Consider the following 26,090-nt stretch of genomic DNA (forward strand, 5'->3'; position numbering starts at 1 on the left):
TCTGTGGTCACTGTGTCCCAGAAATGCATGGGCAGCCATCTGAAATGAAGTGGAAGGCATTTGCGATTGATCCACAAGCAGAGGATATACATGAAGGATAATGAATGCACTCTTGAGAACCACACTGTTCTTTCGTACATGATTTTCTGCAGACAAGGGACACTGCAAGGGCTGACGAGTACACCTAACATAGCTCACATGTCAAGTGGGAGGAAATGTTTAGGGCAGAGAAGCCGTAAGAAAAGGATTGTAAGTCACGAGCTCCTGAAATTTGACTTATGAAAATTCTAGTCATCTCCCAGTGGAGAGAAAATCCCTGGGTCGATCAAGTCTGAGAAGACTTTCCTGAACTCATTTTAAAATAGACAGTTCTACTGGATCCAGATAAACACAAAACGGTTTGTGTTAGGGGAACATGAAGGTCCCTGGGATGAAAACACCTTTACAAACTTTAATCAACATACTCACTCTGGACACAGCTGAATAATTTGGATAATAAAATCTCTATTATTGGAATAGGAGAGCGATAAAATAAAATAAATTTCTTTGATAAATATAATGGAGAGAAAACGAGCATGTTTCTAATACCACTTAGTTATCTGGAGAAAAAGAAAAGGAAGAACTTTTGTCAAGGAACCTTTAGGAACCAAAGCAAAAGCAAGGCTGTAGGAGGGAGGGGCTCCCGGTGCCTGTGGCTGGAGTGGCTGATGCCTGCCAGATAGCCGGAATGACAGACAGCATGGCTGTGATGTCAGCCGAGAGGCTGGTGAAGAGTTCAGGGCCACACGCACCTCTCTGCACCCTGCCTTCCGTGCCCTACATCAGGGGGAGTCAACCTTTTTATACCTACCGCCCACTTTTGTATCTCTGTTAGTAGTAAAATTTTCTAACCGTCCACCGGTTCCATAGTAATGGTGATTTATAAAGTAGGTAAGCAACTTTATAAAATTTATAAAGCAGAGTTATAGCAAGTTAAAGCTTATAATAATAATTACTTACCAAGTACTTTATATCGGATTTTCACTAAGTTTGGCAGAATAAATCTTTATAAAACAACTTACTATAGTTAAACCTATATTTTTATTTATACTTTGGTTGCTCTGCTACCGCACATCATGAAAGCTGGAATGCCCACTAGTGGGCGGTAGGGACCAGGCTGACCACCACTGCCCTAGTTAGAGCTCAAACTCGGGACTTGAGTGTTGGGTGGCGCATAGAGTCTGCAATCTTAGGAAAACATCTTAAGCCCTTTAAGCTTGCTTTATTTACTGTTCATTGACATCTCCCCCAGAACCTAGAAAATAAAGCAATCAGGGATTGGGATGAGTCATGAGTCAGGGAGTCAATGTTGTCGTGGTCGAAGGTTTATTAAAGACATTAGAAACTAGTACAACACAGGGGCATTTGGAAATCTCTTGCAGAAACAGCTGATTAGGGGAACAAAATCAAATATCCGGTTATCCGAGGCCATGGGCCTATGATCCTGCAATCCTTTTGATTGCCTTGAATAGCCAGCACAGCTTAATACATTGACATTATTATTATTTAAAGAAAAAAAAAGACTGTGAAGACAACCAAACATGTCTCAGAGTTACAATTCAAAGCTTAAGGTATTTTTATTAGAAATGCCCTTGAAAGATACCATCTAATTTCTGCTACGTAGGCATTATGTTACTAAATCATTGATAACTGGAGAAAAGAATGGCTTTTGGCTGGTGACTTGAGGTCAGTCCCCAGTCTGAGTGGCTCTTTGTTGTGCTTTATCTCTCTGTTTTTTTTTGTGGCATCAGATTGGAGAGAGGAAGAAAGTAAATCTCCAAAAAAAACCCAACAAAAAGCTTAGTTGTTTCTTTTTCCTCCTGCAGATGATTTTTAGGGTCTGACCCAACCGCCTTCTTTGGCACAACCCATCACTGATGTCTACAGCACGTTCGGAGAAGCTGAGGCAGCTTGGGTGAATGGTTCCACAGCAGATAAATAGACCATCACCGTATCATTGTGACGCCCCTCTGCTCCAACGCCCAGCTGTGTGAGGAGGTGACTCACTCTCCACTGGGTCAGCAGCGTGGACTCCGACACTGAGCATGGGGAGTGAGTTCTACCTGTTCCTGAACATGGTCTGTGGCTCTTCCTCCGCCACATTTATTCCAAACACTGTTCATTTTTCCAAGTCCTTTCCTTCTCGTCATTTCCCACAGGTGTCTGTAACATATTATACTGCCCCCCCGTTTTAGGCTCTCGTGTTGGTGATGCATTGACACACTTCCTGTGACCTTGGACCTTCTCTTTCTCTTCTTCCCTCTAGACCTCTCTCTTTTTCTTTTACTCCACAGCTAACTTGTTATAAGGGAAAACACTCCTTTTAAAATAAGAGGCTTCCTTTCAAAAATAAGGGAAGTGACTCACTCTTTCCTGACTGTCGAGCATTTACTATAGAAAACTTTCTATGGTGAGTTCTTCCCCTGTCTCTTTGAAATGTCTGTAGATCTTTTGAAAAGTGAAATAAGGCTGGCCCAATTTCAGACCCAGAAATGTCTCTCTCAGGGACCTGGGAGCCACCCTTTGGAACATCCCCATCAGGGAAGAGAGCATACTAGCCCCCCAGTCTCTGGGGGAAGGGGAGGAATGTGACCCGGTTGGGCTCTTTGCTTCCAGTTTCTGAATGACCGCCTGTCACGGAGAGATGAGCAGTTGGCTTTTCCTTTGCTCAAAGCCAGTTAGCCCATGCAGGTGACCGCCCAATTACTAGGTGACTCCAGGGTGAGCTGTTTGTGACATTGGTGTTGTCAAGTCCTCTTTCTGAGGACCTGTTGCTGTTTATGTTGAGAACACATGTGGAATGGGTTGGATCTGCGATCTGCTTGGCTTGCGTAGGAGTGAGGTCCATTTTGGTCTTGGTGGTCCCCTGGGTTGCCTCCCACGCACGTCACCCTCTAGATCTAATGCTTGTTCAGGAATACGGTGTTCTTCTTTCTCTTCAACGTTTGTGAGAAAGGTTTCCTGGATTGAGAAGAGATCTCTAAACATTTTTCCACCACTGTCCGCGTAGGCCATTGAGCCCGTTGGCAACACCTTAGCTGCCGTCTAATGAATGCTCGATAAATACTACATATAAATATCTGATTTAATTCTTACAGCTTTTTGAAGCAAGTTTTTATAAGCCTCCACTTTTCAGTTGAGGAAACTGGGCCATAAAGTCATTAAGTAGTTTGTCTAGAGCTAATGAGCTTTAATTAGCAAAATGAGTGTTTGAAATCCCTTGTCTGTTGACCATAACCTCTGCAGTTTTTACCATTATATTCTCTTGCTGCCTAGCAGTTCTCTGTCTTGAATCGTTAGTGTCTGCCTCTCAAAGGCCCAAGGGTAGACTTGCCCAGAGGAAATGGAAAGGTGTTGGAGATCTTTGGGGTGAAGAAGGCCAAAGTCTTTGAGGCCAGGATGGGAGGAGGGCCATTAGTGATGTCTGAGGTCTTTGCTGGAACTCCCTCAGAGGGTGACAATAATTGGCAATGGGCGAGGGGTGAGGTGGTCATGATCAGGTGCCAGACACTCTGATAAACAATTCTGCGCATTAATTCTCAGAGGAAGAAACTGGTATTATCCTCATTTTCAATATGAAAGTCTTTAGAGTCCTATTACGGAAATCGCTTTAGGTTGACTAGCTAACACGGGACAACTGACTCTCGTGTTCTTAGGGCTGTGAAGAAAGTCAGTACCAATATCTTGTACCTGGTCTTAAGAATCATGTCAGCACTAGGTAGAAACATGGATGATCGGGCCCTGTCATTGGATGACCTTTCTTAGTACTTTCCCCAAATAAGCATGAATCTTCTGGTGAGTGAAGTTCAGACACAGGATTCCGAGCTGTTGGCTCAGAGCCATGGGGGAGAGGGGGAGACATGCTGGGTTTTTACACTGGAAGGCGTTGGCTTTCAGTCCACGGTTCTAGAGGGAAGAGGTGGGATCATGACCGAGACTGGCCGGGATCAGGGTAAAGAGGTTTGGAGATGGAGAGGAGTGTCATTGGGAAGGGCTGTAGAGACGGTTCGGCCATGGAAGAACTATGTCAGTTCCGGCTTGGAGGTCTGGGAGTGGAAAGGCCAGATTGTTGTTTTAGTTTCTATGAATAAAGTGAGCTGGGCAAGAGAGGCTGGAGGGCGGAGAGGCAGGGTGTGGAGGGCCACACCTCAGGTAGCGTGAGCGGGGGGGTTAAAGTTTGGGGCAGGGTGAGGATTATCCAAAGCAGGGATGTAGACACACAGCAGGGAGAATCCTGGGACACACATGAGTGGTGGGGAGAGAGGGTCTAGACTGGAGGTAGGTCCAGGCTGGTAAAAGTGTTGACTTAGAGGATCTAACTAAACCCCAAATCCCAAGGATTAATAATAATAAAAAAAAATCAGCCTTCTCATTTATAATTAACTGGAAGCTGAATTCATAAATAAACAAGACAATTTTAGATCCTGGCCAAAAGGAGTGTGCTATTAGACAAGGGAACTCAACAGAGTTTGGAGTAGTCACTGACGGCATGGCCTGAGCAATCCACAGAAGTAATGACACTGTGCTGTCCCCGAACTTCAGGAAAGGTCTCACTGAATTTGGAAAAAAACGAGTTGGTCCTCAGTCACAGAATGACAGAACTAAAGTGAAGCCTGACCACAAACATTATGTCTCTCGGGTTATAACGAAGCAGCCAAGACCCTGGGTCAGATGCAGGTGGAACCCAGACATACGTGCATGTTTGCCCTCACCTCACGCTCAGCCTAGCACGTTCTGCGGACGCCGGACCCTGCCCTGCCACCTTCTGCGGCTTAGGTGCAGAAGAGGATAAAACAGGCTGGGGGTGGTCTTGTCTTGAGTCATTTAGAATAACAACTTTTCAAGTTCGTCAAAGCCACTAACAACTCCATGTGCTTCTCTGTACATGTGCACTCTGGAAATTCAAATAGCCCATGGTTTCCCTGGTTACAAATCCCTGTATTTCCTTCCCAGGGTAAAGGAATTGTTTTTATTTTTTATTTATTTATTTTTAAATTTTTCTGAAGTGAGAAGCGGGGAGGCAGAGAGACAGACTCCTGCATGCACCTGACCGGGATCCACACACCATGCCCACTAGGGGTTGATGCTCTGCCCATCTGAGGCATTGCTCCACTGCAACCGGAGTCATTCTAGTGCCTGAGGCAGAGGCCATGGAGCCGTTCTCAGTGCCCAGGGCCAACTTTGCTTCAATGGAGCCTTGGCTGTGGGAGAGGAAGAGAGGGACAGAGAGAAAAGAGAGGGGGAGGTGTGGAGAAGCAGATGAGCACTTCTCCTGTGTGTCCTGGCTGAGAATCAAACCTGGGATTTCCACATGCTAGGCCGACACTCTATCGCTGGGCCAACAGGGCCATTGTTTTTTCTTTTGATGGACAAGATAAAGCATTTCAGCATCAAGCGAGAAACCTGCATGTACACAGTGTCCCTCCAATGTCTGCTCAGCTTTCCTCCCTGCTTTGTGTTTTCATTGCTTGTTTTTCTCTCCCCAAAAGGAGCGAGAGAAGACAAGATGGCGATGGAGTAGGCAGACGTACCAACTTCCACCTCTCAGAACCAAAGTGGATTACAAACTAATTTTAAGAACCATCATCTGGAAAAACTAACTTTGGACTAAACTAAGAGGACTCTTCAACCAAGGAACACTGAAGAAGGCACACTGAGACTGGTAGGAAAAGCAGAAACACGGAGAGGGCTGCCCGGCTCCCCAAGCGAATGGTAGCTGGGAGAGACTTGCAAGGCAGGAAGTGAGTTTAGCAGAGAGGGGAGGGTCCTGAGTCCCAGAAACAAAGCCCCAGCCTGCAGCCTCAGAGCCTAGAAGAAGCATATGGACAGTACTTAGCTGAAAACAAGACAGGATACTGTTTGTGAGAACGAGACTGATTTCTCAGACTCAGGATTCTTCTTAAAGGGACCGCGCAGAAAACCTCTCTCACAATCACTCACCCAGGGCTCTAGGGGACCGAGAGAGAGGAGAGGACTGGAGTAGCAGGAAGAGAGTGTAATCTAGGAGGCACAGGGAAAAACATTTTGAGAGACAGCCACCCTAACCTCTGGGACGAGTCACTCCCCAAACCTGAAGTGAATATTTCACCTGGAAACAGCAATATCAGCAAAAGGAAGGGAGACACCAGCCAAACAAGCTCTCCCGCGGCACTCAGAGCAGAGTTGCTTAGAAGGAGGGAGCTTTCGGGACTACAGCAGTGAGTCTTAGGGTCTGAGCTTCAGCGCCCCCACCCACACAGCTGAGGGCTCGCCTGAGGGTGGGTGGCAGTGGGACGTGGAAGCGCGGTTCTGTCGGCAACAGCAGAAGCTGGCTGGCCACCACTGGGGCCCAGGTGTGAGCTCAGCCTTAACTGGCTGGGAAGGAGGGGATGTGCAAAAGTGGTCAAGCCCAGTTGCAGGCCTCTTGCAATCCAGCCTGTGGGGGGAAGGGTGGGAACCCCAGAAGGGGTGGAACCTGCCCTTGAGCAAGGGCACAGGAGCACAGACTTGCCCCACCCATGGAACCAAGGCTTGTGGCCTGACTGGGGAGCCAGCTCCTCCCATGGGGTGGAGCCAAAAGCCCAGAACAGGTGGAGTCCCGCTACTGAGCATGGGCACGCAGTCCCACCAGGCCTGTGGAGCCAAGGCTTGCAGCCATCCCATGAGCAGGCATCCCATGCAGGAGTGGGGTAAAAGCTTGGAATCAGGTGGAGACCTGCAGCGGAGCAAAGGTGCTCACCCCTGCCCTCCTGGCTGAGCATAACGCCACCTGTGGGGGTGGGACGAAGGCCAAGGCCACTGAGGCTTCTACACCCGAGCACGTGATCACAGCCACTACTGTGAAGGAGAGGAAGAAACCACAGCAATAGCCCCAGTGAGCAGGCACCAGCAATGCCCATAATAGAACGCTCTAGGCAGCAACAGCAGAGAGGTTGGCGGGTCTGCAGACAGATCACACCTACGGAATACAGAGGCCACACCCAGTGAACTCTAGTGGCCAAAATATTCTTTTACACAGACAAAATGAGAAGGCAGAGAAATGCAACACAAATGAATCAAGAGAAATCCCCAGAAAAGGACCTGAATGAGTCAGATATAACCAAATTACCATATGCAGAGTTTAAAATAATGATTGTTAGAACAACAATAGATGGTCATTATGAACACTTAAATAGATAGCAAATATAAAAAAGCACATTGAAATAATAAAAAAGAATCAGTCAGAAATGACAAATACAATATCAGAAATGAAGAACACAATGGAAGGAATTAAACACAGGTTGAATGAAGCTGAGAATCAAATTAGCCAGTTAGAGGACAAGATAAATAAAGGCACGGAAGCAGAGCAGAAAAAAGAAAAGAGACTCAAAAAGTCTGAGGAAACTCTAAGAGAGCTCTGTGACAACATGAAGAGAAATAACATCCACATCATAGGGGTTCCTGAAGAAGAAGAGAAAGAACAAGGGATAGAGACTTTGTTCAAACATAACACAGCTGAGAACTTCCCTAAATTAAGACAGGAAAACATCTCACAAGTTTAAGAAGCACAGAGAACTTCATTAAAGAGAAACCGAAAGAAATCAACACCAAGACACATCATAATTAAAATACCAAAGCTAAGTGAGAAAGAGAAAATATTAAAAGCTGCTAGAGAACAAAAGACTATCACCTACAAAGGAGCCCCCATAAGGATGACTTCTGACTTCTCAACAGAAACACTTGAGGCCAGAAGGGAATGGCAAGAAATATTCAAAGTAATGCAGAACAAGAGCCTACAACGAAGACTACTTTATCCAGCAAGGCTATCGTTTAAAATTGAAGGAGAAATAAAAAGCTTTCCAGACAAAAAAAAAACCCAAAAAACTCAAGGAATTCACTACAACCAAACCAAGGCTGGAAGAAATGCTAAGGGGCCTGTTGTAAACAGATCAAAGGAAAAAAAGAATATAGCAAAAGAGGAATACAGTTTTAAAGATTAAATGGCAGTAAACAATTACATATCAATAATAACCTTAAATGTAAATGGATTAAATGATCCGATCAAAAAACATAGAGTAGCTGCGTGGATAAGAAAACAAGACCCATACATATGGTATCTACAAGAGATACACCTTAAAACAAAAGATGCACATAGACTGAAGATAAAAGGATGGAAGAAAATATTTCACACAAATGGAAATGAAAAAAAAGCTGGGGTAGCAATACTTATATCAGAAAAAATGGACTTTAAAAACAAAGACTATAGTAAGAGATAAAGAAGGTACTACATAATGATAAAGGGAGCAATCCAACAGGAAGATATAACTGTTATAAATAGCTACGCACCTCATATACGAGCACCTAAATATATAAAGCAGACTTTGATGGATTTAAAGGGCGAGATCAATAGCAATACTATAATAGTAGGAGATTTCAATACCCCACTAACATCACTAGATAGATCCTCAAGAAAGAAAATTAACAAAGAAACAGCAGACTTAAAGGGCATACTAGATCAACTCGATTTAATAGATATCTTCAGAACCTTTCACCCTAAAGCAGCAGAACATACATTCTTTTCATGTGCTCATGGGACATTCTTTAGGATAGATCACATGTTAGGGCACAAAAGTGGTCTCAACAAATTTAAGAAAATTGAAATCATATTGAGCACTTTCTCTGATCACAATGGCATGAAACTAGAAATAAACCACAACAGAAAAACTGAAAAATACTCAAACACTTGGAAACTAAATAGCATGTTATTAAATAATGAATGGGGTAAAAATGAGATCAAAGAAGAAATTAAAAAATTCCTAGAAACAAATGATAACAAGCATATATCAACTCATAATTAATGGGACTCAGCAAAAGCAGTCCTAATAGGGATGTTCATAGCATTACAGGCATACCTATAGGAGCTAGAAAAAGCTCAGATAAACAACGTGACACTGCATATAAAAGAACTAGAAAAAGGACAGCAAGTAAAGCGCAGAGCTAGTAGAAAGAAGTAAATAATAAATATCAGAGCAGAAATAAATGACATAGAGGCTAAAGAAACAATACAGAGGATCAATGAAACCAGGAGCTGGTTCTTTGAAAAGGTAAACAAGATTGATGAACCTTTAACCAGACTCACCTAGAAAAAAAGAGAGAAAACTCAAATAAATAAAATTAGAAATGAGAGTGGAGAAATAACAACTGACACAACAGAAATACAAAATATTGTAAGAAAATATTATGAAGAACTGTATGCCAAAAAACTAGACAACCTAGATGAAATGGAAATTCCTTGAAACATACAATCTTCCAAAAATCAGTCTGGAAGAATCAGAAAACCTAAACAGACTGATTACACCCAATGAGATCCAAACAGTTATCAAAAAACTCCCAACAAAGGAAAGTCCGGGGCCTGATGGCTTCACAACTGAATTCTACCAAATATTCAAAGAAGAACTAACTCCTATCCTTCTCAAACTATTTCAAAAAATTTCAAGAGGAAGGAAGACTTCCAAGCTCCTTTTATGAGGCGAGCATAATTCTGATTCCAAAACCAGGCAAAGACAACACAAACAAAGAAAATTATAGGCCAATATCTCTGATGAATATAGATGCTAAAATCCTTAACAAAATATTAGCAAACCAGATCCAACAATATATGGAAAAAATCATACACCATGATCAAGTGGGATTTATTCTGGGGAGGCAAGGCTGGTACAATATTCGTAAATCAATCAATGTGATTCATCACATAAACAAAAAGAAGGAGAAAAACCATATGATAATTTCAATAGATGCAGAAAAAGCATTTGATAAAATCCAGCACCCATTCATGATCAAAACTCTCAGCAAAGTGGGAATACAGGGAACATACCTCAACATGATAAAGGCCATCTATGACAAACCCACAGCCAACATCATACTCAATGGGCAAAAATTAAAAGCAATCCCCTTAAGATCAGGAACAAGGCAGGGGTGCCCACTTTCACCAGTCTTATTCAACATACTTCTGGAAGTCCTAGCCACAGCAATCAGACAAGAAAAAGAAATAAAAGGTATCCAAATTGGAAAAGAAGAAGTAAAGCTATCATTATTTGCAGATGATATGATATTGTATATAAGAAAACCCTAAAGTCGCAGTAAAAAAACTACTGGAGCCCTGGCCGGTTGGCTCAGTGGTAGAGCGTCGGCCTGGCATGCGGAAGTCCCAGGTTCAATTCTCGGCCAGGGCATACAGGAGAAGCACCCATCTGCTTCTCCACCCCTCCCCCTCTCCTTCCTCTCTGTCTCTCTCTTCCCCTCCTGCAGCGAGGCTCCATTGGAGCAAAGATGGCCCGGGCACTGGGGATGGCTCCTTGGCCTCTGCCCCAGGCGCTAGAGTGGCTCTGGTCGCAACAGAGCGACGCCCCAGAGGGGCAGAGCATCGCCCCCTGGTGGGCAGAGCGTCTCCCCCTGGTGGGCGTGCTGGGTGGATCCCGGTCGGGCGCATGTGGGAGTCTGTTTGACTGTCTCTCCCCGTTTCCAGCTTCAGAAAAATACAAAAAGAACAACAATAACAACAACAAAAAAAACTACTGGACCTGATAAATGAATTCAACAAGGTGGCAGGATATAAAATTAATACTCAGATATCAGAAGCATTTTTATACACTAACAATGAACTGTCAGAAAGAGAAATTAAGGAAGCAATTCCCTTTACTATTGCATTAAAAAAATAAAGTACCTAAGAATAAATTTAACCAGGGAGATTAAAGACTTGTACTCGGAAAATTATAAAACATTGATAAAGGAAATCAGGGAAGATACGAATAAGTGGAGGCATATACCGTGCTCATGGTTAGGAAGAATAAACACCATTAAAATGTCTATATTACCCAAAGTAATTTATAAATTCAATGCAATACTGATTAAAACACCAATGACTTACTTCAAAGATATAGAACACATATTCCAAAAATTTATATGGAACCGAAAGAGAACACAAATAACCTCAGCAATCTTGAAAAGGAAGAATATAGTGGGAGGTATCACACTTCTGGATATCAAGTTATACTCCAAGGCCATTTTACTCAAAACAGCCTGGTACTGGCATAAGAACAGGCATATAAATCAATGGAACAGAACTGAGAACCCAGAAGTAAACCCACAGTTTTATGGACAACTGATATTTGACAAAGGAGGTAGGGGCATACATTGGAGTAAAGACAGCCTCTTCAACAAATGGTGTTGGGAAAATTAGACAGCTACCTGCAAAAAAATGAAACTAGACCACCAACTTACACCATTCACAAAAATAAACTCAAAATGGGTAAAAGACTTAAATGTAAGCCATAAAACCATAAGCATCTTAGAAGAAAACATAGGCAGTAAGCTTTCTGACATCTCTTTCAGCAATATATCTGCTGATTTATCTCCACAGGCAAGTGAAATAAAGGGCAGGATAAACAAATGGGACTATATCAAAGTAAAAATCTTCTGCACAGCTAAAGACAATAAGAACAGAATACAAAGAGAAACTACACAATGGGAGAATATATTTGAGAATACGTCTGATAAGGGGTTAATAACCAAAATTTACAAAGAACTTGTAAAACTCAATACTTGGAAAACAAACAATCTAATCAAAAAATGGGCAAAAGAAATAAATAGACACTTCTCCAAAGAGGACTTACAGATGGCCAATAGGCATATGAAAAGATGCTCAACATTACTAGTCATTAGAGAAATGCAAATTAAAACCGCAATGAGATGTCACCTCACACCAGTCAGAATGGCGCTCATCAACAAAAGAACACAGAATAAGTGCTGACAAGGATGTGGAGAAAAGGGAACCCTCCTGCACTGCTGGTGGGAATGAAGATTGGTGTAGCCATTGTGGAAAACAGTATGGAGATTCCTCAAGAAATTAAAAATCAAACTACCTTTTGACCCAGCTATACCACTTTTAGGAATATACCCCAAGAACACCATAGCACTGTTTGTAAAGAAGAAATGCACCCCCATGTTTATGGCAGCATTTTTCACAATAGTGAAGATCTAGAAACAGCCCAAGTGTCCATCAGTGGACGAGTGCATTAAAAAGCTTTGGTACATATATACTATGGAATACTACTCAGCCATAAGAAATGATGACATCAGATCATTTACAACATGGATGGACCTTGATAACATTGTATTAAGCGAAATAAGTTAATCAGAAAGAACTAAGAACTATATGATTCCATATATAGGTGGGACATAAAAATGAGACTCAGACATGGACAAGAGTGTGGGGGTTACAGGTTGGGGGGGAGGAGAGGGAGGATGTTGAGGGAGGGGAGGGGCTCAAAGAAAACCAGTTAGAAGGTGACGGAAGACAATTGGACTTTGGGTGATGGGAATGCAGCATAATCAAATGTCAAAATAATGTAGAGATGTTTTCTCTGAACATATGTACCCTGATTTATCAATGTCACCCCATTAAAATTAATTAAACAAAAGAGAAGCATTCCTTCACTCCCCACCCCGTCCTCAGCTCCAGCAGTTTTGCTAACAGTTATCTGTGGTCACGGATTATAACTGCCACTTAAAGCATTTCTTTGCTCTTTGCTGTTTGAAGGTACTTGGAAAGGGATTTTAAAGCCATGGAAAAAACAACCCACTAGGAAGGAAAAAATGGACTAGGGTATTCAAATGTGGAGCTAGCTTCAGCACAGCATTTGCAACCCGGGCATCAGAAAGCCTTCAGGTTGACTAGGGTTTAACCTCCAGCAGTGTCACCATGACTCTGTTCCCTCCAGTTGGGGGGGCACAGTCCTTAAGAGACCAGCTCCTCAACATTCAGGAGGGGGTTCTGGTCCACACTTGACTTGAAGAAGAATGGCCGATAACAACAGGCTTCTCTGATGGTGATTGGAAGGAGATTTGGAAGTTGCTAAGGAATCCACTGGCAAAAAGGAGACGTTACAACCTCCTCCAATGGGAAATGGACACTTTGGGATTAGCTTGGATATTAATCTCTGCTGTTACTCCTCTCTCTGGGCATACTTGGTCATTTGGCCCCCTCTGTGTCATCCTGAAATCACATCCCGTTCTGGAGTTTTGTAATCAAGTGAGTATCTGGTTGACTGGCATCTGGGAGGAGTTACCTGCAAAAGGAGTCAGAGCTGTTTACCCAATGGGGAGCTAGCTGTCTTCTGTGGACCCTCTGTCTCTTCTTTCTGGGGTCTGTTCTTGGGCCATTTATTGTTCACTTGCCAGGTGGTTTTGAGAGAATGGGGAGAAGTTTGAAATTTTAGTGAGCTTAGTTGGCAACCTGCTCATGTTTTTAGAAAGCGTTTTGTTTATATTTATATCCTTGTCTGTTATTATGATGGAGATTTTGGAAATGAAATCACCTGGGTAGTAAATTTAATTCTATAAGTGGATATAAAATAGCTCTTAGTTGTGGGTTGAGCAGTGGCCACTGACAGCTCCTAGATTGGGAGGGTTGCACAGGCTAGTACAGCAACAGCTGGAAACCGGAAATGTTGGGCCCTCCACTAGTCCTCATAGTTCACCTGTTTTTGTGATGCAGAAGAGGGCGTCCAGAGAGTAGAGGCTTCTCCATGATTTGGGGGCAATTAGGGAGCATATGGCAAAGGTGGGCACTTTGCTGCTTTTACGGTGCCCTCCACCAACCATGCCCTTCCAGCGCAGCAGTATCAATGGACAGTCGTGCCTCAAGGCATGAAAAACAGCCCCACCCTGAATGCCATTGGACTTTCTATCCATTATGCCCTTCGCCTCTGGCAATAGGCTCCTCTCAATATCTTCTTGGATAGTGCCTATGCCGTACAAACAGTCAAAGGCCTTGCCCATTCCACCTTCCGGCCCAAGCAGACATTACTAGATAGGGCTCTCAGCCAGCTTAAAGATCTGTTAGAGGAGCATCAACACCCTTGGTATATTCAGCATCTTCACTCCCATTCTGACTTGCCTGGCCCCCTAGTGGCAGGCAACACACAAGTTGACCGTCTAGTTTTAAGTCTCCTCTAATGAGCAAACCAGACAACTTCATGTTCGGTTTCATATGTCTGCCCATTCTCTCAAATCTCTCTTTCCCCATTTCACTTATGTAGCCTGCAAACACCTTGTTTGCGTATGTAAACAGTGTGGGCCCTTACTACCCTTATGCCCCCTACAACCACAGGGTGTCAACCCTCGAGGCTTACAGCCTAATGCTGTGTGGTAAATAGATGTCACTCATGTCCCCTAATTTGGCAAACTCCGCTACATACACGTAGCAGTAGACACCTTCTCGGGAGCTGTTTCGGCCACGGCCCTAGCAGGAGAAAAAACTACACATGCAATTCATGCCCTTTGACAGTCCATGCTTTGCCTTGGTGTACCTTGGGAAATTAAAACTGACAATGGGATATTAACTTCAACAGGCATAATTATGCCAAGGTGGGGAATAGCTGCCCAGACGTGAGGATATCCTTATGCCTGGGAGTTTGCTGTGATAATGGCACACATGAAGAGAGTGGCTGGACCTGGGGATCTGTCAGGGGGCTGCTGTTATACCAGCAGCCAATTTAAAACCTTTTGTTCCCAATGGCAAATCACACACCACCTCGGCATTCCTTATAATCCCTAAGGACAAGCCGTTGTAGAATGGCAACACAGAGACATTAAGCTTCAAATTCAAAAAGAAAGGGGGGATATGCCCTGGGCCTCACCCAGAGAAGTGCTCCTCAGTGCTGTATTTACTCTCAATTATTTAACTTTGATTCTGATGGTATAACCCCAGCCTACAAACATTGAGGAGACCTTCGTAGCCAACCAACCCTGTTGCTGTTAGTACGCTGGAAGGACCCAGCCACAGCTCAGTGGCAGGGACTGCACCCCATTCTAACACAAGGAAGAGGCTATGCTTGTGTTTTTCCAGAAAATAGCCTGCATCCAATTTGGATCCCAGGAAGGAACATATGACCACTCTCAGTGTCCCAAGATGACCCCACCGACGATGCCTCCAACACCTGTGAACCCTCCGGTTCAGGAGATGGCCAGCCTCAGCCTTGATGTACGGCCACCTGGAGGAGGTCCTCAGTGCTCCAGGAGGAGACCTCGTATCCAACATGCTCGTAACATAACCTGGGGAGATATGAAGGCGCTAGCAGAACAGGCTCAAAGATTAGCCCCTTACGGACCCCCAGGTCCAGGCACTCTCTTCATGTGTGCTATTATCACAGCAAACTCCCAGGCATGAGGAGATCCTCACATCTGGGAGGATATTTCACACCTTGGCGTAATTATGCCTGTTAATAGCCCACCATTTCCAGCAGTATATTCCAGTCACTGCTCCCTTAGTCTCCTTGTGACAATAGTGGCCGGGAGTCCCAACAGTGGAATGGCACTATATGGGGTAACCTCAGTGACACAATGCTACTTAAGTTTACTCTGAATAATAACACCATCCCCTCAGAGGGATGGGTCCTCCTTCGAAATCATACTACAGGGGACTTTGCTGAAAATGGTACTACCAACAAAGGCTCAGTACTTGGCCTACAAGCCCTCCTCCCCCGAGCTACAAACAGCTGGGCCTGCCCCACTAACCTTGCCTTCCCAGGGTTGCCTCTTTGCCCATTCCTGTATGACAAATATCTAAGAACACTCCTGAGAGAAGGAATTCCCTGGAGAGACTGCTGCATTGCCTCTGGTCCAGATGCACAGACCATCAACCTTGGAGTTTGGCATTGGAAGCTGAGAGATGGAATGCAACCATATGCAGTACGCAGCCCATGGCTAGCCATCCGTTCTGTGTTTGGATGCTGGGACCTTTGTGGGAAGGGGGCATGCATGGACCAACGTTCATTTTTTACAATCAAAATGGAACTGTGTTTAACAGCACCTAGAAGGTCTTGTAACACAATGGGAGGGAAATGACATCCCAACCCCTAGGAGGAATCCCTTGTTAAGACCCCCGTTCTATTTCCTAACTAGTCAAACATTACAGAAGCTTGTCTCATTGTTTAATCCAGCTAATCTATTAGCATATAGTATAATAGGTATTATAGTTGTTTTAGTTCTACTAGGGTTCTGTTGCATAATGCGTAACGTTCAGAAGCTACAACAGCAAGCTGTCATTCATCAAGTCCAATTGGCCTTAATTAAAAGAGAAGGGGGAGATGTGGGTGGAGCACAAAACACATTCCTAGCAGCTGTGGCTGATGCAATGCTGTGAGAATACTCCAGCTCCCAGAAGCCTCCTGGGCACACCCAGGAAGGAAGCTCGCCCGCTATAAGGAAGTGACTTAGCGCCAACCACGTAGCTCCCTGATCTTTTCAGCCATTGTCTATGAAGTACACCCTGTAACATCCTATTGTCTGAACCCATGTATATAAGCTAGTTTACTTCCTGAATAAAGTGGATTTGCGTCACTGAATCTGATCCCTGGAGTCGGGTCTTTGTGTCTCCATTGTCCTCACCCCCGGCAGGACTTGTCCACACTTAGTGGATTATCAGCACCCTGGGGAGAGCAGCCATCTCTTGCCCTTGTATTCTGTGGCTATCACAATGCTCCTCTCCTGACATGGGTGCTTGGTCAATTTTTTTTACAGATTATAGCTCTTTAGAAAAGTTCCAAAGGAGCAAATTACACTTCTGTTGGTTTTCAGGATCCTGAGAACACCCAGCTGTGCACAATTGTAAGAATTTTGTGGTAGCATCCCATGACCGAGTCATCTTTTTGAATTACCTCTGCTAAGTTTAGTAAGGAAGTTTTTATTACATTGAGTAGTCTTACTGTTATAATAAACTATCCACAAGTCTCAGTGAATTAACATGGTAGAGGTTTATTTCTCCCTCATATAATAAGACAATGAAGACAGTCAGCAAGCGGTCTTCCATGTGGTGACTCAGGGATCCAAGTATTTCTCCCCATGGTTCCCACAGCCCCAGTCAACAGTGTCCTCTGTTGACTGCTGTGTTGGCTGGCAGATGAGGAAAATAGAGAGTTGAGGGCTAGTGTGAGAGTGTTTTATGTGGGTCAGTGCTGCCCATGTTCTCTGACCAGGACTGTCTTCAGGCAGAGGTGGACACGCAGACCAGTGTACTCTGGAGAAGGAATTGTTTTATGAACACATAAAAGTCTGTCATGTCCACTCTGTCAGTCACTAAATTATGTTTCAGTCTTCTGACTGCCACAGAATACACCCACACCTTCCCAGTGTGCTCAGCCCAAATCCCACTCACAACACAGTAGCTTCTGTGTCCAAATGGGCTCTCTCCCACACCTGCTTTATACAAAGGGGTCTGTATCAATAATCCCGATACAAGTCTTATCTAGGAGAGGAAAAATGGGAAGCGGAGAGCAGTCCTCAGGGGTCATCCTCTGGGCGGATGTCACAGAGCCCTGTCCTGGGCAAGGTCTCCTGCTCCATGCCCCTTGCCCCTGCAGAGATGGTGGTGAGCGTGTTCTCTCTCAACTTCACCCCAGCTCGGCCCTCTGCTTCCTGCTCCATGAGTCCAGGGACCAGAAGCTGGTTGTGAGCATCCAAATGTAAAACAGAGTAAAACCTGGGCTTACAGTTTCCTGGTCAATATGTTTCCTCAAAATTCAGCAGGTCCCTCATGCATGTGCTTCTGGTGAGTTCCATGGGCCTCAGGAGCCTCACCTAGGGTTTGCTTCATAACAGAACCATTGAGCCAGGTTTGTTTCACAACTTTCTAGAGACCCCACGACTTTCAGGGTGATGCCAGTCGGGTTTATCTGAAATGATGGACTTGGTGACAGTGTAGTTCTGACCTTGGCTACCAGGCTGGAGTTCTCTGTTTCACTGAGAGGTGTCATTGGGCCTTTGGGCCCGAGGCCAGTATACACCTTCGCTCCTTCTCGTAGGAGGTGGCTCTTCCCACTGTGCATGGCTCTTAATTCAGGGGCTGTTTCCTTTGATCTTGGCTGGAAAGGCAGCCAACTCTCCTCTGAGCTTGCTCGTTCTTGGTCAGCTGCAGTCAGCACACCAGCAATGTTCCACTTCCTCTGTGGTAAGGATTCAGAAAATGCACAGACCTTCTTCCTAATGACCACAAGGCTGGATTTGCAGAACTGTCCAGTGACCATTCCTGTGGTTTTTCAGAAAGTGAGGTTCTTTGCTCTTATGTCTCTGCCAAGGGTCTGAGGGTCCCATGCTGGGGTCTCTGATCTAGAGGCTGGAGGTAGAGGATGGTGTGTGTGTGTGTGTGTGTGTGTGTGTGTGTGTGTGGGGCACATGAGCCATGTATGGGCATGGCCAGTATGGGGGGGATTGGTGAAGATCACATCTAAGCATAAGGAAGGCCGACAGTGTCACCCAGCTGTGTGCCCAGGTGAGAAGGACATGGGCTTTGGTGACCACCTAGCAATCTTGGCCACAGGTGGCAAAGAAGTGTGTATGTGGCAATGTGTGCTCGCATTAGCCATTGAAAAGAACATCTTTAGACAGAGTCAAGACTAAAAAGCAGATAATAGTAAGACAGAGGCTAAGAGAGAGGAGAGTGAGAGTGAGTAGTCAGTGAGGAGTCACTCAAGGATGTTCTAAACACACAGAAAGAACAGAAAGTGTGTGGTCTTTCTCATGTCGATGGCAGCCTGCTCACGCTGGGTGGGGCTGAGCCCTCTCCTCGCCTCGACAGTGCAGGCGGAGGAACGTCTTCTCAGGGGGCAGAGGAGCAGAGTGGGTTGACGTGTCTTAGAAGTTAGCTCTGTGAACCCTGCATTAACCACGTGGGCTTTCCCCTTCCCCGCAGGGCTGTGGTGAGTCATCTCCCTTCATTATTCTTTAAAAATAACCCAGGCGAGGTGGGAATGGCAGAAGGAAACTCACCTCTGCAATTTAAGGAGTCCACTGGCACCTGCTCTTGCATGGGGGAGGGGTCCCGAGCACCCCCGGGAGAGGGTGCCCCTCGCAGCAGACATCCGGCTGCCAGGAGGCTAGTGCCTGCCTGGTCCCCCAGCTGCCTTTGGCGGTTCGTCAGAGCTCTTCTCCAAATTCTTCCTTTCTCCTCTGCTGGGTATTTCTGGCCCCCCTGACCCCTGGAAGGTCCCACCTCCTGTCCCCCCCCAGACACTCATGTCCTCAAGGCAGCAGTGCCCAGTGGCCTCTCTAGCAGCATTGCTGCCTAAGCGTCATGTGGTCCCACGGCTTGTGATGTAATCTGTCCACCGTGAGCCACAATTCCCTATCTCCATCCCCTCCAGTCTCCCAAGCCCCCTCGCCAACTTGAGGCTGCCTCCCCTGCGTCTTCTCGTGGGCCTGTCCGGGTCATAACCTGGGTCGTGGTCCCCGTCCTCCTCCTCCACGTCTCCTCTGCCTTGGGACAGTAGCGCTGCCCTCACGCCTGACCTTGACCTCGACCTCCTTCTCTTTCCCTCCCGCATGTATGCAAGCACCAGCAAATTTCGTTGGAATTACCTTCCAGACACATGCTCAGCTGGACTTCTGTTCACCGGCTCCCCAGAAGCCGTCTGACTTTACTGCATGGTCACAACAACCCCCCTCTGGTGGGCTGACGTCTTTCTCCTCAAAACTCCCAGGGCGCCATTGTAAACCCCGGGATCTCAGAATGCGACTGTGTTTGGAGAAAGGGCCTTTAAAGAAATAATTAAACTAAATGTGGTCATTAGGGTGGGCCCCAATCCAACATACCTGGTGTTCTCATGAGAAGAAGAGATTAGGACACAGACACACAGAAAGATGGCCATGTGAGGACGCAGAGAGAAGGTGGTCACTTGCAGGCCACGGAGAGAGACCTCAGGGGGAACCGGCCCTGCCCACAGTAGATCTCAGCTTCCCAGTTTCCAGAATTTGAGAAGATACATTTCAGTTGCTTAAGATGCCCAGCCTGTGGTCCTCTGCCATGGACGCCCCAGCAAAAAAATCCACCCGCTGCTGACAAGGCATTCCCATGGAAACTAGGGAAAGGGGCCCCTTCTAGGGCCACGTGGTCTCTCTGAGTCAGTCCGTGACCGGTCCGGCTGGCCTTCTCGAAGGTCAATCTCCTTGAAACTTCCTTTGGCTCTCATCCTTCCACTGCTGGAATGTCTCAAGTGGCTCTTTATCATGCGTGGAGAAAACCAGATTCCTTACATGGGCATGCAGGGCCCCACATGGACACACGGCATAGCCCTCTGATGTCATCTCATGTCCTGAAGCCGACCCCGCCACAGGCCTCCAGGCGCGGCCCAGTATATGGGTGCTCCTGGTCTGAGTCCTGACTGTTGGGACAACCTTAGCTCACACGATTGAGATTAGACATAGTATTAACGTACTGGACAGGCTGAACTATTTATTGCCAAATTTGAGCTTGTTGGTTTTTTTTTTTTGTTTGTTTGTTTGTTTTAACAGGGTTGGAGAAGATATCATTGAATTATTCTTGGCTTATGTCTTTCTTCTACAGTTTATTCCTTCTTCGCAATGTTAAAACTCTGGCCACTAAAATATTTTTTCCCCCCTTGAATGAATTATTCTCTGCTGCTCCCCAGGGAGACCTTAGCCCAAACTTGCTCCAGTTGGCTTGGATGCCACATCCTGGCCTCCTACAGAAACCCAAGTTCAATGGCCCGGCTGGCCCTGGCAGCCCCCACTCCCTGGTGGGTTTCCCCTGAGGGAGTTTGTGCGGATTGTGTGGGTTTTCCCTTGTTCTGTAAAATTTCTTAACCGATGCTTAAGTGTATTACTGAAATCTGTTTTCAAGGGCTTGAGTCTCGACCCTGGTCTCCCTGTGCCCAGAACATGATACTTAAAACCCATTTCAGAAGACCTTAGAAAGTGAAAATGGTTTTCAAAATGCAGATTCACCTATCTCACATTTCTGAGTGTGTAACCCTTGTCATTCCTTTCATTTCTGAAATAATATTGTTATCCCAGCAATGTGGCCGTCGGGACCGCATACGTGTTTATGTTCCTGCTGCAGAGAAATGGCCGCTTCCTTTTTATTCTAAGCTAAACCCCCAATTCCTGTCACCCGTCACCCCCACGGTGTATCCGTTGTTGTGTGCAGAGGGATGGAAGAAATGCAGGAGGAGGCGCGAAGGCCCGGGAAGTGACCCGATCGCCACCAGGCTCTTTGTCCCACCACCTGAATGTGGTGGGGGGCTCACAGGTCTGCGTGTGTGCTGGGAACACCTTGGAGGAGTACTTGTCCCTCGCATGAAACCTTTTGTTACTCTCATCCTCTTATTACTAAAGGGCATTTTTATGTGTGATTGTCAAAAGCCGGTAAAGTGTGGGACAATGATAGGAAATTCATTTTATAATTATCTTTCGGTAAAATAGCTTTCCGCTCACTGGCGCTGGGAGAATAAGCAGATATCACAAAGACTGAACCTTCTGACACCGTAAAATTGCTCTTCTGGGATAATTTCCTTCCGAAATGTCTTACTAGAGTCTAGCAGAGAATTTAATGCTGTATCTCTATAACTATCTAAAAATAAAAATGAAACAAAAGAAAGACAACCAAATGTGCCTAGTAATATGCATAGAAATTTTTATTTCCATTGAATGTGCCACCAACCATTTGCTTGTCTCACACCTGTTAGAATGGCTATTATCAAAAGCAATCAATAAACAACTAAGGTCTCACAACGAAAAACTGCTGATTGATGCTTCTCATCTCTCTCGGTTCCTGTCTGTCTGTCCCTGTCTATCCCTCTCTCTGACTCTCTCTCTGTCCCTGTAAAAACAACAACAAAACAAGCGATAACAAGTATGGATGAGGATGTGGAGAAAAAGGAAACCATCATGTGTTGTTGCATTGTTGGTGAGAGTCTCAATTTGTGCAGTCACTATGAAAAACACTATGGAGGGTCCTCAAAAAAATTAACAATAGAACTGTCATGTGATTAAGACATTCCACTTCTGGGTCTCTACCCAAAGGAAATGAAATCAAGATGTCAGATAGATATCTGCAGACCCATGTTCATTGCAGCAATATTCACACTGGCCAAGTATATATTAATGGGTGAATGGATTTTTTTTTGTATTTTTCTGGAGTGAGAAGTGGGGAGGCAGACAGACTCCCACATGCGCCCAACTGGGATCCACCCAGCACACCCACCAGGGGGCGATGCTCTGCCCATCGGGGATGTTGCTCCGCTGCAACCAGAGCCATTCTAGCGCCTGTGTCAGAGACCATAGAGCCGTCCTCAGTGCCCAAGCAAACTTTACTCCAATGGAGCCTTGTCTGTGGGAGGGGAAGAGAGAGACAGAGAGGAAGGAGAGGGGGAAGGGTAGAGAAGCAGATAGGTGCTTCTCCTGTGTGCCCTGGCCAGGAATCGAACCCAGGACTTCCACACGCCGGGCTGATGCTCTGCTGCTGAGCCAACTGGCAAGGCCTAAATGGATTTTTTAAAAGTGATATATATGTCCACATATATATAATATATGTAGAGATATGTGGAATATAACTCTGCACACAAAATGGAGGAAATCCTGCCACTTGCGACACCGTGGACGAACCCAGAGGACCTTGTAAGTGAGACGAGACAGTCACAGCAGGACAAGTGCTGCATGAGCTCACTTCTAAGTGGAAATCTCTGAAAGCCAGGGGTGGGGAAATGAGGAGATGTCGGTCAGTTAGCACATATCCTCAGTTATAATGTGAACAAGTTCTGGGGATCTAATTAATGTTTTTAATGTAGTGACCATAATTAGCAGTCGTGTGTTACGTACTTGAAATTTGCCAAGAGAGAATGCTATCCATGTTCTTGCCACGAACACGGTAATTGTGTGAGGGGATGGTTGTGCTGGTTAGCTTGACTGTGGTGGTCATGTCACAGGGCATTTGTATGCATCTGTCGAGAACAGAAACATCCTGTTGTATGACCTGAACATAGACAATTGTTTGGCAGTCAAAAAACTGGGTAAAAAAGCAATTAAGAAAAGATAGGTAGCGTCATGACCTAACGCTTCAGCTGAAACCATTGCTCTAAGAGTACCAGTGGGATTTTCAGTTTAAAACTATGGTTTTCTACTTTTCATTCATTACACCAGGGGTTTGGAACCTATGGCTCGTGTGCCAGATGTGGCTTTTTTGATGGCTGCATCTGGGTCGCAGACAAATCTTTAATAAAAAAATAATAACATTAAAAATATATAAAACAGGCCCTGGCCGGTTGGCTCAGTGGTAGAGCGTCGGCCTGGCGTGCGGGGGACCCGGGTTCGATTCCCGGCCAGGGCACATAGGAGAAGTGCCCATTTGCTTCTCCACCCCCGCCCCCTCCTTCCTCTCTGTCTCTCTCTTCCCCTCCTGCAGCCAAGGCTCCATTGGAGCGGGGATGGCCTGGGCGCTGGGGATGGCTCCTTGGCCTCTGCCCCGGGCGCTGGAGTGGCTCTGGTCGTGGCAGGGCGACGCCCTGGAGGGGCAGAGCGTCGCCCCCTGGTGGGCAGAGCCTCGCCCCTGGTGGGCGTGCCGGGTGGATCCCGGTCGGGCGCATGCGGGAGTCTGCCTAGCTGTCTCTCCCCGTTTCCAGCTTCAGAAAAATACAAAGGAAAAAAAATATATATATAAAACATTCTCATGTATTACAATCCATTCATTTTCTACCACTCATGTTCATGGTTGAAGGTGGCTGGAGCCAATCACAGCTGTCCTCTGGGACAACACCAAATTTTTATTGGATAATGCATAATGTGCACGGGTTGTTGTACGACTCTCACAGAATTACATTTTAAAATATGTGGCATTCATGGCTCTCTCAGCCAAAAGGCTTCCCAACTCCTGCATTCCACAGACTAATATTTTTTTTTGTATTTTTCTGGAGTGAGAAGCGGGGAGGCAGTCAGACAGACTCCCACATGCACCTGACCAGGATCCACCTGGCATGCCCACCAGGGGGCGATGCTCTGCCCATCTGGGGTTATTGCTCTGTTGCAGCTGGAGCCATTCTAGCGCCTGAGGCAGAGGCCATGGAGCCATCCTCAGTGCCCAGGCCAACTTTGCTCCAATGGAGCCTTGGCTGCGGGAGGGGAAGAGAGAGATAGAGAGAAAGGAGAGGGAGAAGGGTGGAGAAGCAGATGGGCGCTTCTCCTGTGTGCCCTGACTGGGAATTGAGCCCGGGGCTTCCACATGCCAGGCTGACACACTCTACCACTGAGCCAGCCAGCCAGGGCCATTACACAGATTTTTAAAATCGAGTCTCTACCTTGTTTCAGGCACATGTTGTGCCTGCTGGTGATGCAGAGGTAAAGACGCCAGGTCCTTGCATCCTCGAATGATGGGGATAGAGCACTGGCCCAGAGGGGCAGGAACCCGGGGTCTCTACGGAGGACCACACAGAAACCCATGATGGCCAGATGAGGACACAAGGCATCATGGGAGCATTTATTTGAGGCCTTTGCCCGCAGGGGAGGCCCAGGGGCAGCAGACGCTGTGTTAAACATGAAAAGTTGAGGAAGAAGAGGACAAGAAGACAGAGGAGGGAAGAATGAACCTAGGACCTTCCTGCATCGGTGGACCGCGACCTCCCACTGGTATGTGTGTCATCAGGGAGAGAGCGAGGGGAGGCTGGGAGTCAGGAGGGGGATGTGAGGGTTGGACACCACGTGAAGGGAGCTATGGGTGCGTGTCGTGCATAAAGGAGAGAGTTCGTCCTGAAGGCTGGGAGGGGAGAGCCAGTAAGGAGGCAGTCGCCCAGAAGAGAGATGAGGAGGACCTACTCTGAGATGGTGGCCATGGCAACAAGGAGAAGAGGTTTGGGAAACACTGAGAAGGTCACCTGGCATGACCTCATGACAGAGGGCAGGGGCAGGAGTGGGAAGAGAACGGAGTGATTCCTGGTTTTCCGCTGAGGTTTGATTGTAAAGCCACCACAGAGCTGTAGCGGACAGGAAGAAGGCGAACAGGAGACAGGCACGGTGTGGGGCATGTTGGTTCTGTGCTGGCTCCAGGGGATGTAGGTGGCAGGTGGCCGTATCAGTCTGCAGCTCAAGAAGATTTGAGCTAGAAATAAAAACTCAGAAATCCTCAGCATCTGGGTAGTTGACGTGCAAGCCCACGAGCCCACCGAGGAGGGCTGTGTCGAGTGGGAAAGAGACCACGGTCCCTCCTCCCAGAAGCTTGAGACACACCAGTATTTAAAAGAAAGAAAGAAAAAAAACATTTGAGGGAGATTTGTTTTTTTATTGCCATATAACGATTTTGCCACCAACCTAGTGGTTTAAAACAACAGAGAACTGTTACAGGTCTGGAGCCCCGCTTGGCTGGGGCCCCTGCTTTGGGGACCTCACAAGTCTACAATCAGAGAACAGACCAGAGGGACCGTTTCATTTGAGGCTCGGCTGGGGCAATTCTATTAGAAGCTCGCGTGGTGTGATGCTGTGTTTGTAATGGAACGTTGGCCGAAGCCCATTGCTTGTAGGCTGTGAGCTGAGTGCTCCATTTTCTTGATACCCAGCATCTGGAAGCCTTCAGACCCTAAAGGCTGCCTTCAGCTTCTTGCCACATGGGCCTCCCCCACACCCCATCACAGCCCGCAAGGGAGAGAGAATCTCCTGGCTACATCTGCAGCTCCAAGCTTTCCTGGTGGGAAATGGTTTGCAGCGGTTTAGCAGAAGCCCAACAAATTTACCCTCTTGGATGTGGTGAATGAATAGACCTGGATTCCTTCTCTCAAGAGTGACTCTGGATACCAGTTGTCCCGGCAGGTGTTTAAAAATGGCTCCTATGGGTGGCTCCCAGGGACTTGGCCTGAGGTATTCCACTGTGAGCAACAACAACAGCTCTCGGAGGGCAGGCGGTTCCCTGCTGCTCTTCGGAACCAGAGGAAAGGGACAGCGGAAATCAGTGACCTGGGCCCCCACTCAGGAAGGAGTGCTCTCACACGGTCTGGGTTGCATGAGGTAACGCGCACTGCCCGATACAATCTTTTTAAAAATAGATTCTTTTTTATATTTATTTTGCAATTACAGTTAACACACAATATTGTATTGCACCATCCATACAACTCTCCAAGTGATCGTCCCCATGAACCCCACACCCGTCTGACACCACGCACGGCAACCAGAATGTCGCTGACCACGCTCCCGATGCGGTACTTGACGGTCTGTGACTGTTCAGTAACGACCAATTGTACTTCTCAGCCCCTCCACCTTCT

The sequence above is a fragment of the Saccopteryx leptura genome, chromosome 11 (assembly GCF_036850995.1).
Source record: "Saccopteryx leptura isolate mSacLep1 chromosome 11, mSacLep1_pri_phased_curated, whole genome shotgun sequence".
Classification (NCBI taxonomy): Eukaryota; Metazoa; Chordata; class Mammalia; order Chiroptera; family Emballonuridae; genus Saccopteryx; species Saccopteryx leptura.